The sequence below is a fragment of the Pinus tabuliformis genome, chromosome 6 (assembly GCF_031772625.1).
Source record: "Pinus tabuliformis cultivar Carrire ecotype Pingquan chromosome 6, CPIR1, whole genome shotgun sequence".
NCBI classification, from domain to species: domain Eukaryota; kingdom Viridiplantae; phylum Streptophyta; class Pinopsida; order Pinales; family Pinaceae; genus Pinus; species Pinus tabuliformis.
Window position 1 is genome coordinate 562,210,377 of NC_142292.1, and position 12,518 is coordinate 562,222,894.

Sequence of the window (12,518 nt, forward strand, 5' to 3'; positions counted from 1 at the left end):
CCTTTCAATTTTGTGACAACAAACTTCACTTTCTTTCCTTCTTCTATTTCTTCATAATCAAAGAATTTCTCCATGTCATTAATCCAGTCTATCAATTCCTCAGGGCTTAAACTTCCTGTATAAATTGAAACTTCAAGTCTGGGTTTAGATGTGGATCTCAATACCGACTTAAAGAATCTCATTTCAGGAGTTACATCTGCAGGTTCCTCTTCTTCTGCAGCTCTGAATTCAGGCTCACTGACATCTCAACCATCTGCATCTCTTCCCATTTCCATTGTTTCTAATCTAGCTTGCATCTATTGCATAGCTTCCAACACTTCAGCATTTGCAACTGGTCTTCCACTCCTCCAACCACCACCTCTTCCTCCAACTCTGAAAGCCATGTTGGATTTCTTTTTTTGATCCTTGATATCTTGTTCAATGTCAGTAGGCGGCTCTGATACCACAAATGGTGGTAAGGTTGCAGGTCTAAGGGAAAATTGTTCAAATCCAGAAACGAGTTCCTCAAGCACAGGTGGAAGTTCTTCTTCAATTTTGTTTTCAATTTTAGTCATCCACCTCCAAAATTAGATATCCTACTAAAATAGCAGAATTGCTAAAATTACCCCAAAATTAGCAGAACTTCACTTACCCCAGAACTGAAAGGAAAACAACATTGTTGTTCATAAACTTCTTGCATCCACTTTTCTCCCAACCTTTATTGCGTTAATTCTCCACCGTCGATCCTCTTTCTTCAATCCAACGGTTGGTGCTTTCCCCGCTCACAAACTAGTCGGGTGATCCTCCACCGTTGATCAAGCCCGCTTGATCCAACAGTTGATGCTTAATATCACGTGGAATTCTTGCTAATGTTTATCAAGCTGAGAGCATGCGAGAAAAACAGTTTCTCTGTGCTACATGTCGACTGCTAAATGGAATCGTGTGACTATCCCAAAATACTGCTTACCTCATTGAGCCCACATGAAAACAAATTTCACCTAAGAAGACCACTTTACTCCTCTGTTTAACTCCGACACTTGTTTTCATGCAACTACCGTAGATATAACGGTTCTATCAATCAGACGGTTCTAGGCTCCTTCGGGTTCTCTCGTGAATTTATCAGACGTTTCTCCTTCCGCTATGATTTTAGCACTTCTGCCAGGTTTAGCTCTTCTCTATGGAATTTAGAACTTAGGTAACTAAAGCTTTGTGGTTCGAAACATATTTGATTTAACTTAATATACAGTGAATAAGGAATAAACACAATAACACTAGATCATACAGAACTCTAATTTTACAGGCCAAACTGGAATTCAACAATACACAAAGATATATCGAAGGAATTCAACCTACGAGATTTAACTTTTCATGCATAGCATACACAAAGATACAGAGATATTTCAATTATTTTAAAGTCTAATTCTCCATAGCCAAATCCAGCCAATCCCCTTACAATGGTTCAAAACTTACATAAATACTTTACATCGAACAATCCAATCCTCAATCAATGGATCAAATCTATCTAATCCTAGATAAATACGTAAAACTACATGATACTCTCCCCGATAATCTCAACTAAGTCTGAACTAATTGGAGTAATTACAAAATCATTCAAATACCTATATTCTAGCTCAAAACCTATGTAGAAAACTTTGTAAAATGACAGCTAAAGGATCCCACTCTGCTTGTAATTTTTATTTTTTTTTTGGAATAAAATGAAGCCTTTTTTCTTCCAACCTCATGCTCCTACATCAAGTTGACTTGGAGTAAGTTCGAGAGACTTTTCAGGAAAAAGTATCTCTCAGACATATACTATGATGACAGGTAAAAATATTTCTATGAGCTGATGGGATCTATGAACACTAAGGAGTACACTAGCAGATTCTTGGTGTTATTAAGGTATGCACCTTATCTGAAGGGGGAGAAAGAGAATATTCAAAGATTCATCAGTGGGTTACTAGTAGCATTCAAGGACATAATCAAGTTTGATGAGCCTAGATCATTGGAGGAAGCCATCATAAAGCTAAAGCATTGTTATGAGCAATTGAAGCATAGATCTAAGACTAAGAAGCATTCGAAAGGTAATGAGAATAATAAAAGAAAATAGGATAAGAAATGAACTAGACCTCAGGAAACAGGTAACAAAGAGAATGAAACACTGCCTAAGAAGTTCAATGCATATGACAGAGGACAAGGATTTAAGTCTAAGGAGCATAACAAGGGTGATGGCATGAAACCGTTACAATGTTGGACTGGTGGCAAGGATCATCGTCGGAGATATTTTCCACAACATCAAGGTGGAAGACCACATATTTATAGTGCTCATAAATCACAGACAGTGGGGGATATTGAACAGAGTATTCCATGAATTTATGGAGCATTGGATAATAGGCAGGTGGATCACCAAAAATCTATCATCGAGATGAATGATAAGCTTTGTGATCAAGTTATTTATATTTTGATTGACCCTATATCTAATTATAGTTATGTTAACCATGATCTGGTCGATAAGTGTGGTTTGAATAAAGAGGTACATGTAGAATCTTTGTTAGTGCACTTGGCTGCATGTACAAAGAAAAGAGCTCATCATTGGGTAAGAGCTTGTGCGTTTGAGCTGAATGGTATGCTTACATCAGGGCATATGAATGTACTTCTGTGGGATTGTACAATATATTGTTGGGTACAGACTGGTTGTATTTTCATAGGACAAAGGTAGACTACTATGATAAGGCTATTGAGTTCTTGGATGACAATAGTGAACATAGAATCTTGCAGGGTAAGAAGAAGGCAATGTCAGTTAGAATGGTGACAATTATCCAGGAAAAGCACATTCACACAAAAGGGTGTGTGTTATTTGAAGTGCATATTTCCAGTGATAAAGGTAAATATGTTGAGGATGCAAATGTTTTGAAGAGGTACCCAATTCTACACCACTTTCAGGATGTATTTTTCGTGGAGATTCCATAGTTACCGCCTCATAGGGAAGTGGAATTTTCTATTGAGTTGGTACTAGGGGAAAAACTAGCATCAAAGGAACGTTACATGATGAGCATCCCATAGTTAGCGGAATTGAAGCCTCAATGGAAGGAAATGCTTGATAAGGGATACATTAGGCCAAGTGTGTCACCTTGGGGTGCACCAGTATTGCTTGTGAATATGAAGGATGGTACTCTCAGGCTATGCACTGATTACAGGTAATTGAACAAAGTAACCATCAAGAATAAGTATCCATTGCCAAGGATCGATGACTTTTTTGACCCGTTGAAGGGAGCAGCATTGTTCTCAAAGATTGATTTGAGATCAGGATATCATCATGTGCGCATTAAAGAATAGGACATCTACAAGACTACTTTCCAAACTAGGTATGGGCATTATGAGTTTCTTGTAGTTATTTCCAGTTTTACTAATGCTCCAACTACTTTTATGTGCTTGATGAATAATGTATTGCGTCCTTACCTTGAGAAGTTTTTTATTGTATTCATTGATGATCTATTGATATATTCTAAGAATGAGGAAGAGCATGCCAAACACTTAGTAGCAGTATTGAAATTTCTAAGAGAGCATCAGTTGTATGCCAAGCTTAATAAATGGAGTTTATTTCAGACAAAGGTACACTACTTGGGGCATGTTGTCTCCAAGGAAGGCATAACAATGGACCCGAAAAAAGATTAGATATATCATGGAATGGTAAGACCCTACGAATGTGGATGAGGTTAGATCATTAAGGGGGTTAACGGGTTATTATAGGAGGTTCATCAAGAATTTCTCATAGATTGATTATCCTATTACATAATTGCAAAGGAAATATATTATGTTTGAATGGACAGAAGAATGTCCAGCTAGTTTCGAGTAATTGAAGCAGTTGTTGATAAATGCTCCAGTTCTAAAAATCACAAATCTAGACAAAGAGTTTGTGGTATTTACAAATTCTTGCAAGAGAGGAATTTGTGGGGTTTTGATGTAGGGAGGACAGGTAGTATGCTACGAATCAAGGAAATTGAAGGCGCATGAGAAGAAATAGGCGACACATGATCTTGAGTTGGAAGTGATAATCCATGGATTCAAGGTTTGAAGACACTATCTTCTTATCAAAAGGTTCAACTTGGTGAGTGATCAAAGTGGATTGAGATATCTATTTCACCAATCGAAACTAAATCCAAGCAACCTAGATGGTTGGACATGATCAGTGAGTTTGAATTTGAGATTAGATACATTAAAGGGAAATATAACAGGGTTGCAGATGCTCTTAGCAGAAGAATATAGGTAAATCACGTAGCATCTAAGCGCTCATATGGTATAGATTTATAGGATTGGGTCTTGTATATAGGCAGGTCAACATGATAACAAGTATAGGGATATTAGGCATAGGTTATAGTAGGATACAAGTGATTAGGATATGGATTATCATCTCATGGTAGATGGTTTGGTCAGCTTTAGGGACAATATATATGTGCTAAAAAACACTCAGTTCAAGAACCTTATCATGAGGGAATTTAATGCTAATTCATATTTAGGTCACTCGGGATATCAGAAAACATTCACAGTAGTGAATAAGTTCTATCATTGACCGAATTTGAAGAGGTGGTAGAGTTTGTAGCTAGATGCTTGGATTTTCAACAAGTAAAAGTAGAGTGTAAGCATCCAGGTACATTACTACAACTGATTCTGATTCCAACGTGGAAATGGGAGGTCATTTCTATGGAATTCAGCACAGGTTTTTCAAGGAAATCTAAACATCATGATTCCATCATGGTTGTAGTTGACAGGTTGAGAAATGTAGCCCACTTCATTCCAGTGAAGTCTACTTATGTAGCTAATGATGTAGCATAGGTCTTTATCACAGATGTAGTGAGGTTTCCTTGTGTACCAAAGAAGATTGTATTAGACATGGATGCTAAGTTCACTTCTAGGTTATGAAAATAGTTATTTGCAGCATTGGGTACATAGTTGGCCTTCAACAAAACTTATCATCCGCAAACAGACAGTCAGACAGAGAGGGTCAATAGGATTTTGGAAGACATGTTGAGAATGTATGTGATGCATCAACAATGAAATTGGGTAGAGTATCCTCCACTGGTTGAGTTTGTGTACAACAACGGTTATGAGGAGTCACTGAGGATGAGTCTGTTTGAGGCACTCTATGGGCACAGTTGTAGTACTCCTATTAGTTTGAGTGATCTAGTGAACATGGTATTGACAGGATCGAGCATGTTGGTAAAGATGGAATAGAAAATGCAAGTTATCAAGAAGAATCTAAAGGCAAAACACGATAGGCAGAAAAGTTATGTAGATCAACAGAGGGCATTTAAGGAATTTCACATTGGGGAACATGTGTATTTGCGTATCAATCCAAAAAAGATCCCCTTGAGGATTGGGTCATTTGTGAAGTTAGAAACTCAGTATTGTGGGCCTTTCGAGATCCTTGAGAGGATTGGGCCAGTGGCCTATCAACTTGCATTGCCTCCGACAATGAAATTCCATGATTTTTTCCGTGTGTCAGTACTTAAGAAGTATATGAAAGATCTTGATTATGTTATTGACTAGTATGTATTGCAAGTGGAACCATAAGGAGAATTCTAGCCAAAACCTCAGCTCATTTTGCAGAGAAAGATGCGCATGCTACGGAATTGAGCAATTGAGTAAGTTAAGGTGCAGTGGAAGCAATTTGGCCCCGATGAAGCTACATGGGAGATGGTTGATCAGATGCAGGCTATGTATCCTTTATTTTTTGTCAGTTGAGGCAAAGGAGTTTTGGTATACATACATATTTATATATGGTTGTTATTGTAAATACTCCAATGAGCTTTGTTATAAAGCTCCAATAAGCGGTTTGATTGTCATGTTACTATGTTGTCCATGTTTTATTGATCTTCATGAGGTTGTTCATTGTAAATAATACAACGAGCTAAGTTATAAAGGTTCATGGGAAGTATGTTTTGCTTTTAGTGGTTTTGTTGGTTGTAGGTGTCATTGAATATCGAGGATGGTGTTCCCCTAAGGGGGAGGAGTATGTAATATCCCCAGATTAAAAATCCATGTAATAAAGTTTATAAAGGAAAAATAATAACCAAGGTCATGGGACATGTATTCCAAGATAAATTTTGGGAAAAAAATAGTGATGAGGATCACTTGTGATTAATTAATGGCCATGGAAATTGGAAAAGAGAATGACAAAGGCCTTGGAAAGGAATGAGACATTTATTGGAATTTTATTTATGAAAATAATGAAAAATAGGAGAAAAGGAATGTGAAAGGTCACATGTTGCATGTGAGGAGGAAAATGAAGGATAAACAAAGGAAAATGAAAAAAATAGAGGCCTCGTTAATAAAAAGGCTTTTGGGGATAGGTCCATAGTTTTTGTCATTTTGAGCTTGGAACTATCTCTCTTCTATTCTCTCTCTAATACTCTTGGACACTTAGATTTTTCTTGGAGCACTCTTGGAGGAATGTGGCTTACATGGGATTTGGAGCAAGAAGGCAAAGAAAAAATAGGAAAGAGAAAGGGAACAATGGGATCAACAACTACACTGGATTTGCATTACAGGTACCGAGTTACATGTATGATTTCCTTGCTAGTTTTGGCATGAAAGGCATATGCATGTGGTTGTTCGGTTATGATCTATCATAGGCATGGAGCATTGCCTAGTTTGACAATAGTTTTGCCTAGCCTTTCCATTTCCTCGATAACCATGGTTTTGTTGGTTATCCCTTTTGATTTCTGATTGGTGCTCATGTTCCATATGGATGTGGGTTGAGTTACTAGTTCTTGGAGCCTTGGTTGGAAAAGTAATATGGAAGCCCTAGAATGACTTGGGTTCAGTTACTAGTCCTCGAAGCCTTGGTTGGAAAAATGCTCTGGAGCCCTTGGTGGGTTGAATTACTAGTCCTGCAAGCCTTGGTTAGATAAACGCTCTAGAGCTCGGTGGAAATTGTTGGTTGAGTTACTAGTCCTAGAAGCTGGGTTGGAACAAACGCTCTCAAGGCCTAAACAACTTTGTGAGAGACAGTCACAGATCTAGTGATGGTTAATGATGTCTCACCGTGAGGTGGAATCACTAGTTGAGGGTTGAGGCAGTTTGGCTTCTCGAAGCCCTGGTTTGGTTTTTGGTCGATTTATTCCATAAGATCCGACATTCATTCTTGAAATATGGCACGGGGGTGATTGGCTAAAATAGAGATTAGGTTAAGCCCAATCTATGGTCCGGTGGTACGTGGAAGTCTGTGACTTGGTTGCATTTGCATATTTTTATAAGAGTTATTTTCCTCTTTATATCAGGAGTAAATGTACTTGTTATTGTTTGGCTTTATCGGTTGTTCTAGCATTAATATTTCCTTGGTTATAAGCATGGTTCATGGCAAACTGGAGCTATGACTCTCATCATTTTCTGACTATTAAATGAATGGTTAATGAATGTAAGACCTAATAGATAATTTTGTAGCTATTATTGGACCTTCTTAAAGAATCTCAAATAAGTATGAAGTCCCTATGTTCAAATGTGTTCTTATGACCTGTACATTACATGTCCATGATGTGTTTGATGAAATTCTTGTCATAGTTAAGATGAGTCAGGTCAGGGCTTGTTCAAGTTTTGCATTAGAGGCATTTTCTTCTTGTTATTTATCATTTATGGTAATTTCATCAAGTTATGGGCAGAGGTTTAAGTCTTAGACCTAAAAAAGTGGCTTAGATTTCAGGTTTGTTGGCACAGAACTATCTAAAAAAGGTTGCGATCACAACCTTATAGTGGTTAAGCATGCAACAAGAGTCCTACAGTGGCATGGATGTAGGCTTGTGCACACAATTTGGAGTCTAGATTAGTGAAAAAACAACTTAACTCGTGGGTTGGGTAGATGGAGTGGTTGGTTAGCCTATGGGGTTCTTGTAGCTCCTAAGGAGGGTTAGTTTAGTTATGATGTGTTGATTCCACTTCATTAACTATACTTGGGGAGTTGAATCACATCATAGTAACTCTTTGTCACATATTTACCCCAACAAATTGGTTAGCTTGGGTAAGTGTGGGAGGAGGCGTTATATATATATATATGTGTGTGTGTTTGTGTGTGGCGCGTGCACGCGCTTGAACCTGATGGTTTAAAACACAAGAGCTATTAAAAAAGAGCTTGACAAAGAAAAGGGGCTATGAACTAAATTTTAGCTTGTGGTTAAGACAATGGTAAGATGAGTTTTCATATGAGTTCTCTATTGTGCTTGGAACTCATGGTTTTAAAATAAAAAAGCTATTAAAAAGAGCTTGACAAAGAAAAGGAGCTATGAACTAATGTTTAGCTGATGATGAAGACAATGATAAGAAGATTTTTCCTTTAAGTTCTCTATTGTAATTCCTCTCATTATATATATAAAGGAATGAAAATTCCTCTCATTATATATATAAAGGAATGAACCTAATGGTTCTAAAAAAAGACTTTTCCTTAGCCTTTGGCATATTTTGTATAGTTAGGTCATGTCACTCGAATGAACAAGAATTTCACAAATTCGATGAGTGACTAAAGATAAATTTAAATTTATGGTATGATTACAGATTCTCTAAATTCATCTTACAACCTCAAAATGCGTGAGATTCATATTCATGGCTTTGATGTGACCACCAAACTAGAAAAATAAGGCATTTTGTTCCACGTGACTATTGTTGCACTTCCTCTCATGGGAAGGAGCCAAGAAACTATGTTTCTTGAAAGGACAAACTTACGTACTCTCCCAAAAAAAATATCTCCTTACGAGAAGGAATGAATGAGAAAAACCTTCTAATCAATACATCACAAAATACGTTCCTTAATCATTTCGACTTTAACCTAAATTTAACAAATATTCACTTAATAATTAATTTAATTCCAAATATAAATGCATGTAATTAGTCATGTTTAAGAAAATCAAGTTGTAAAGATACGACTCTTCTACGCACTCAAGTTGGAATTAAATTTTTTTTTGAATTAAATTTTTTTTTTTTCAATGGAAGTTTTTAATATGATTAAAATAAATAGTATGGTTTGATTTTAGATTTTTGTGATTTATATTGATTTTAGTAATGTTTTTATGATCTATATTGATTTTGGAAATGTTTTTATGATTAATCACATTTTAATTTGTTGAACAACATTTCGAACCAACTAATATGATTTATCCTCACAACAAAGGTGAAAAAAATCAATTTATCAACTTATTTAAACAACAAAAATGCACCCAGTTAATAAACTATATTACAACTTCTCACTCTAAACAAAAATCAATAATATAGTTATATTACAACTTCTCACTATAAACATAAATCAATAATATTATTATATTACAACTTCTCACTCTAATCATAAATCAATAGAGTGTTATGAAATAAGAATTAGAAATTTGACTCATTAAGACAATTAATTAATAAATTGTTCTTAAACTAATTCAACAAATAATGATGTCTTAAATTGATTCCTCTCCATCTTAAAAGATCAAATCATCCATTTTAAAAGTGATTCTGCTAGTGTAACCAATGTTAATAAGATCAATTCATTCATTTTTTCCCATAATAGCTATGTAATATAATAGTTTTATTTATTTGAAAAATATATATGGCGATGATGATGGTGGTTAACGTCCACTGAATATATATATATATATAATGTGATTGTGCACTGATATCGAGTTAAACCATTTATTCTTAAATTTTATAAATTAAAAAATATTGTATTCATCATTTGTTCATGAAAAAAGTATCTTATAAATAAATATTTATAAATAATTTCATTTATATAAATATTTTAAAAGGTTTAATATTTTTTAAATTTTTCCTATTCATAATTTTGATACTCATTTAATAAACATATAATTTTATGAATTTCGTGTTATATTTTTAACACTCATTTAATAAACATATAATTTTATGAGTTTCATCTTATATTTTTAACACTCACTCATTAATTGGTCACTTTAATCATTTTTCTTAATTTATCATTCTAATCCGATAACTGAAGTCGTAGCCACTAAATCAATAAATAAAATGGATAGAATAGATCTCATCATCATCGCCCCTAACTTTTATTTGATTTTATTTTTATTTTTATTAATGTTATTTAAGTTTGGCATTTAGATAATATTTTCCTTGGTTTGATTCTTAAATATTTTTAGTATTGACTTATTATTTTATTGTATATTGTTAACTAAATAATAATAATAATAATAATAATAATAATAATATTAAATAATTATTATTATTTTTTATTTATATATTCGTTTTTATTTTTATTTTTATTAATATCATTTAAATGTGATTTTTAGATAATAATTTCTTTAGTTTGATTTTTAGATATATTTTTATTTGATTTTATTTTTATTTTTATTAATATTATTTAACTTGACTATTAGATAATAATTTAGTTAGTTTGATTTTTATATTTTCTTAGTTGTTCATCTATTATTTTACTGTTTGTTGTTGACTAAAAAATAAAAAATAAATAATATATATATATATATATATATATATATATATATATATTCTTTAATAGTTAAAAATTTTAACGTTCCAAAATATTTTATTAATTAAGTATATTTATTTAGTTAAAATTAGTTGTTATATTCTAAGGATCGTAAAAGATTTGTCTCTACATTATGCTATTTCTATTTAAGCATATGTTATGATCTTATTCTTATGAATTACACTAATTGCTTCAAAATAAGTCAAAAAAATCTCAATATTCCTAATTAATTAAATTAATTGTAATTAATTTATAAATAATATTATTATTATTAATTTTTTTAATTAATTTAATTTTTTATTTTTAATTAATTATTAAACTTCCTTACTCTACAGAAACAAAACCACCCGGTCCAAGAACATATGCATGTATATTAAAACGTAACAATTTTTTTTATATATATAATAACAAAATTTGATTGACTGCGAGCTTAGACTTATTTAAATTCATTTCAAAAACTATAGACACCTCCGAAAATTTTCCTTAACTCAACTCCCAGGCTTCTCAAATAATAGTGGTTGTAATTCTTTTATATATATAATAAAGAGAAAACTCACTTCAAATAAAACCCAGCTCCTCCGTCCCCTCTCTTCTTTACCCAACCCCCATTTTAATTTCCCACCAAACTTCTTATTCCTTCGGGCCCCGAGCCTCACCTCCTCACCTATCTTCTCCTCCTCCTTATAACTCCCTCACTCCAATATGAATATCCTCTTTTAAATCAAGTGTGGATTGAATTTTGGTTTTGATATTTTATTATTCTTTAATTTTTATTTAATTTAATTTAATTTTTTATTTGATAATTTATAAATATTAAAATTTTTTAATTAATTTATATTTTGTCTATATTAATTATTTCGTTTAATAATTATTTAATTTAAATTAAAATTTTATTTAATTTTATATTAATAATTTTTATATTAATTTTAATTCGTATATATTTATATTTTTACCGAGGTGGCGTGTATTTTATAGTGACAGTTTTAACATTCTAATTTTCGAGAGCTTTATCTTGAGTATTAATTTAATTTTTTATTTGATAATTTATAAATATTAAAATATTTTAATTTGATTAATATATATTTTGTTTATATTAATTATTTCATTTAATAATTATTTAATTTAAATTAGAATTGTATTTAATTTTATATTAATTTTAATTGGTATATATTTATATTTTTATCCGAGGTGGCGTGTACTTTATAGTGACAGTTTTGACATTCTAATTTTCAAGAGTTTTATCTTGAGTTCTATTTGGTCAAATGAGACCCAAGATGGCTTGTTGGAAAGTTAGAATCATAATGAACGATATGGGAAGATCAAATCAAGTAGATCTCAACATTTAATAGCCAAAAAAATTAGCAGGAGTCTAAGAAACGAATTTGTAACAAAAAAATAATTCTGAGTTGAATTTAGGAAAAAATTCATTGGCTTGGAAGAACTGTTTTCACTAATTCATTTTCTAGATTATATAATTAGATATCTCTATAGGAAGAAAACACTGCATGAAACAATTTTTTTATTTATTTTTCCAATCTAATTTTTATTTGGAAATTTGTTGAGAGAATTAACATTTCACAAAATTAATTTATTTTTGTGTTGTGATTAGTTTTGACAACCTTTCTCGAGTAATTTTATTGCACCACCAAAGGAAATAGGAGGAGTTTTAGCCCCAGAATTGATTGATCTTAACCACTTCTAATAGCTTTTCATTTTTGGCAAATTTTTCTAAATTATTAATATGGGTTTTGAGAATGAGGAGAGGGTTCCTCTTTTTTACAACTTGGACACTCTTATCACTTTTGAATGAATTCCTACTATAGATGAAGAGGAGTGTTCATATATGATCTTGTTGGTTTCCCTTTTGAATATTAGATCTTTGTTGTAGAGGTTGGGCTTGCACTATTGCCGATATATTTTCTATGGACAAAGGTGAAGATTTTTCAAAGGACTGTTAGAGATTCTTCGCGTTCAAAGGACTGTTAGAGATTCTTGGCCAAACAGAGTGATGGAAATCATGTTTTACCAGTCTGTATTAAAATAATTGTATTTTTAATGCACA